Source organism: Aplidium turbinatum, chromosome 10 (genome assembly GCF_918807975.1).
Source record: "Aplidium turbinatum chromosome 10, kaAplTurb1.1, whole genome shotgun sequence".
Lineage (NCBI taxonomy): Eukaryota > Metazoa > Chordata > Ascidiacea > Aplousobranchia > Polyclinidae > Aplidium > Aplidium turbinatum.
The window spans coordinates 13,007,737-13,013,211 of record NC_137481.1 but is presented as its reverse complement, the minus strand read 5'-3'; the positions used below and the strand labels follow the sequence as shown (position 1 = coordinate 13,013,211).

The window sequence follows — 5,475 nt, the reverse complement described above, 5'->3', positions numbered from 1 at the left end:
GGAAAACAGACATTGCTGTCGGCTGCAGCGTGGGTCAGGTGTATGTCGGAAGGCGTACACCGATGCATAGCGCTCAAGTCCGCTTTCCCGCAATGCAGGATAAAGATAAACAAACAAAACACACAGCACATGTTCGTATGGAATCCAACATTTATCCTGGTGTTTAGGCCAAGTAAATGAATTTGAAGGCCCATGTGGTTGCATAAAATTGATCAAAATGTCTCCATTGTTGTTATCTGCCTCTAGAATGACACCAACATACCATTTTTCATCATAGGTAGCAGCAACATAGTCAGTTAGTCACCCTGTTTAGGCACTGGACTTGAATCAACAACCATGCTGGAATTGAGAGACAGAGGCTGAAAACTACTGGTGTAGGAAAAATTTATGTCATTGCTGATTCGTTTCATTGAAATTTGTGTTTGACTATCCGATCTGAAAAAATGAAATCCTCTTGTACCTTTGATTGTGGTAGCAGATTTGAAGCGATTTTCCAAACTTTTACGCGCTAATTCAATATCCCCTTTTTGAATTTTTAAGTGAATATTTGGCAGTTTTTCTTCACAGTGCATAATCATATCATCTAACGATCCAATTTGATGTTGAAGAGGTCTTCGCAAACTTTCCATGGCAGTTGAACGTTTTACTGTACCCCCAATCCCATCACAGGGTGACTTGCCATGAGAAGTTGCAAAGAAGGACCATGATGCTCTGGTGCCGAAATCTTGAGTATGCATACACAAGTTATAACAATTTTTGCAATTTTTATACTGTGCAGCACAGCCATCAGAGAAATATTCCACTGTCTGTAGGTTAGGAATCTTGCTGTTCAAAACTTTGATGATTTCTGACTGAATAACGTAGACAAATGCAACATCATGTTGCATGTCATCAGATAAAAAACAGAAATTGATGTGTTGAAGTTTGTCATCTTGATTCTTGAAATAGCATACTGCTGGGTGCACTGAACAAGAATTGTGGGACCAATGATATCCTTGAACCTCATCTTGAAATCGGAATGTGTAATTTTCACTGAAATCCAGAAGAATTAAAACTGATGACAGATCAAGATTTTCTTTTCGGTTTCGAAGATAGTTGGACTGCTGTTTGGCAATGTATGAATGAGATATCAAATTGATTAATTTTTGGACTAAAACTTCAATAAAATCTGCAACAGTCATCTGTCTTGTGATTAATTCAGTGCGGTCAACTGCCGTCCATTCCTTGAATGTTATTGTTTCATCCACATCCACAAATTTGTCATTTAAGAAAGCTTCTAAAACTTCTTGTTTAGGGCAATGTTGACATCTCATTAGCATGCAATCTCTATTTTCCGTGTGACAAACCAACAGCTTGATGAGATCCTGGTATCTTTCTTCAATTTGCGCTGCATCTATTAGCAATATAACATTTTGGTGGATTGTGCAAACGCAGACAGAATGAGTTCCAGAACACCCAGCAGTAACGCACCATTTAGGTCTTAAGGTTCAAAATTTAGAAAAACTGATTTTGTCTTCAGGATATTTGTCTCGAAACGCCACATGTAATTCTTTTAATGTGCAAAGGATTAATCGTTTTTGCTCATATACATTTTTTCTGATGCTAATCCGATCACTGATGCCCGGCATAATGCGAGTATACTCGTTGTCACAGTAAAAATTGATTATTCTTTGCTGAATATCTTGATGCAGAGTTTTTCCTTGTCTTGGTGGTGGCATGGTCAAAATTCCATCTTGCTGCAACAAGCATCTTGCTGTTCTAACCATATACTTGGAAACATCAAAATAATCTGCCACTTTCTGACGACTCCAAGATAGAGGAACCATTGTCAACATTTGAATTTTTTGTGCTCTTGTTGTTTCTGATTTGTTGATCTTTGATTTCAGCAATTCCATGAGCCTATTGAAAGAAGTTGCATCATCTGGCATACCAGTTGCATTGGTGTTACAAGAAGAAGCGGTATCAGCCATATCTTCTTCTGGAACCTTTAACACTTTTGCTAAACGCTTTTGATATTCAGCATTGATTTTGGTCAGCTTTCTTTTGCCATAAGTGATTTTCATATGAACTGGAAGTGAATGAGTTTTGATTAGAGATTGCTCCATTTTGTTCAAACTAAGCTCCAATGTTTGGGTTGCTTCTTCAGTAGCAATGTGATCCCTTATATCTGTTTCAGATAAGTTATCAGAAGAGGTGCTGGAGTGAGTTTCCTGGATAGCATTGAGCTTTTTCAAACAATTCAAGCAGACTTTTTGTCCTGGTAACAAATACATTTTTAAAAGATTAGCCTTGCTGATCAGAGGTTCAGTAACTTTACGCAGATTCTTTCTGATTACTACTTTATGAACTTTATACGGGTCACAACAAACTTTCTGATTTTGTTCATATCTGTCAATATATATAGCTTTATGATGAAAGCAAATTGTCAATAACTTCTCTTTTTTCAACCTTGTTCTTAACACCAACAATTTTTCTTCAGCTGATAATTGATTGGCAAAAACTATTCCTTTTTTTTTGAATAGCTTAGTTTATGACAGTCAGATTGTTCATGCAAGCCAATGCTACATTGCTCCATTATTGCTCATTATTACCAGTGCAGGCAAGGTAACAAATATGTTATGTCAGTAGTTGCTACTAGAATAGGCCTAATAGTTAGCTGCAATGATAATTGTACATTAATTATGTACACTTAAACAGTTGCTACCCCAATTTAGATAATGATCCTTTCTGTAGTATATGGTAGCAATAGCAAGTACCACCACAGTAAAATTAGTTTCAAACCCATTTTTCCAGTTGCTTTGACACAGATCTTGCAGTACCTGATAGCCACTACTGTAATTGCAGCTACTGTTATTATATTAAATGACCAATTAGGCTGATTCATTAAACAAGCATTGAATTTCAAGAGTGTATTTTCAGCAAAAATATATGAAAAGCAATAACTTTTAATCTTTTGCTTATTTGAACAAGATAGACACAAATACACACATATTTTATTTTACCAACAGAAAGAGGAGGTCAAGACCTTTCATTTGATACCTTACTTGATAATATTGATGTATCGCTTTGTTCGGCACAACATCGTAAAAACACGTCATGGTTGATTGATTTCAAAAATACACCCTAACTAAAACAACGACAAAATCATTCATACGTGACCTAGAGTTTCGAAACTTTGCAAGAGGTTGACAATCATCTTCAAGTGTATCTTCACCAAATCTGAAGGTCATAGCTCAAAATGTTGCTGACTTACACAACATCAAACTTTCCACATAAAAATTTGGATAAATTTTCACGCTTGAGTAATTCCAAAATTGCCAATTTTTAAATGCGCATAACTTCGGATGTACTGAACCGATTTCGGTAAAATTGGTTTCATTTTGCTCAGTACAACTTTCTCTACAATTGTGCAAAGTTTCATTAAAATCTGAGATGGTGGGTTACATTTTCACTTTTTTCTGGATGATTTTAAACTTTCACGTTTATATGTTACAGTTACTATGTTTATATGTTACTATGTTATGCTACTATGTTATACTATGTTATGCTACTATGTTTATATGTTGTATGTTACACGTTTATATGTTAAAAACTTTCACGTTTATATGTTATCTACACAACGAGAAATCGTTGTTCAAACGTAACCGCTCGACGAAGCTTTTTACCAAAACAATGCGAATACAAAGCGATCAATTTCGAGTGTTCATTATAAGCCGCCCACAGTTTGATGTGATCAGTAAATACTGCCTCCACCAAATGTGCTGTAGCTTTCTCATCTCTGCTCGGATTTGAGCAATTTCACCATCGTTGGAAAGCACGATACTGCATCTACCCGAATCAATTAGTTGCAAGTTCAAAGTATGCATTATATTGATCTAGCGCTAACTTAAACTTTACTATTTTGAACCAATTCTCAGCAATTCAATTTTTAAAATACAAATAACAAACCAACAGAAATTAAAAGGGTTACGTTTGAACGGATACGTTTGAACAACGATTGCTTGTTTTGTGGATTAGATATAAATGTGAAAGTTAACAGATGAATAAACCAAGACATACTCTTTTAATTTGTGTTGGTTTGGTATTTTTATTGTAAAAATTGAATTGGGGACCGTTCAAATATTACGTAACGCTATCGAGGGGGAGGGGTTATGAAAAGCGTTACGTTAGCGTCACATCGGGGGGAGGGGGTTCAAGCGAAACGTTACTCAGTGTTGGGCGCGATAACTCATTTTTCAGTTAAGCGATAATGATAATCGATAAACAAAAAATGCCTAAAGCGATAACGATAAATCAAAAAAAAGTTAAGTGATAACGATAAAATTATCGCCGATAATGTCCGATAACGATAATTTTTGTTTTTTATTGATTAGCGCTGCCCCATCCTATGCAGCACGAACTGTTTTCATCAACATGACGAAAAATCGAACATAATATATTGTAAAGGGACAAAACTTTTTGTAAGTTATGCATGAATGAATAGAATCGCAACAGCGGCAGTGGGTATCGAATCTTCAACCTCTTGATCCAGAATCAAACCACTGAGATAACCGCTGTGCTTATAATTATATCTTCAGATACTAGTTGGATGCTTTTATCGATTGAGTTACACTGCCGCTTACGTGCAGTAGGCAAAATATTAAATCAAATAAAAATACCATAAAAAATTCCAAACTTTGGATTTTGCTTTCTGCTTAAAGGGCTGTTTACAGCAAAGTCAGCAATAATTGAAAAAATTCCAACAAACGCAAAATGCTTGAAAATTTATCAGTAATCTTAAGGGATGCAACCTAATTCGTACCCTGAACAGTTCGTACTCTGAAAAGATCGAGAGAAAACATTAAAAAAAGCCAAAGTCGCTGATCGCAGCTTCCGCAAACATTTTAAAATTTTCTCCCTGAAAAGATCGAGAGAAAGTTAGCACAAAGCCGAAGTCGCTGATCGCAGTTTCCGCAAACATTTTTCCGCAGTTTCCGCTAACCCTAACCATAGACTAATCTATGCTCTAACCCTAACCTTCGCTGATCGCAGTTTCCGCAAACATTTTTCCGTAGTTTCTGCTAACCTTTACCCTAACTCTTACCATAAAGTAATCTATGCTCTAACCCAAACTCTCGCTGATTGCAGTTTTCGCAAACATTTTTCCGCAGTTTCCGCTAACCTTTACCCTAACTCTAACCATGAAGTAATCTATGCTCTAACCCTCGTTGATCGCAGTTTCCGCAAATATTTTCCGCAGTTTCCGCTAACCCTACTTCTAACAATCGAGTAATCTATGCTCTCTAACTTTAACCCTCGCTGATCGCAGTTTCCGCAAACATTTTTCCGCAGTTTCCGCTAACCTTTACCTTAACCATAATCTATGCTCTAACCCAGGGACGGGCAACATACGGCCCGCGGGCCGGATCCGGCCCGCGACGGGATTTTGAGCGGCCCGCAGACAGTTTCCGGTCTTTACATAATGTGGCCCGCGGC

At 36.9% G+C, this 5,475-nt stretch overlaps 1 pseudogene; it reads right to left on the bottom strand.

Annotated features, from left to right (window-relative positions):
- Positions 1–296: 296 nt before the first annotated feature.
- Positions 297–1,628, bottom strand: LOC145778976 (uncharacterized; annotated as a pseudogene).
- Positions 1,629–5,475: the final 3,847 nt, after the last annotated feature.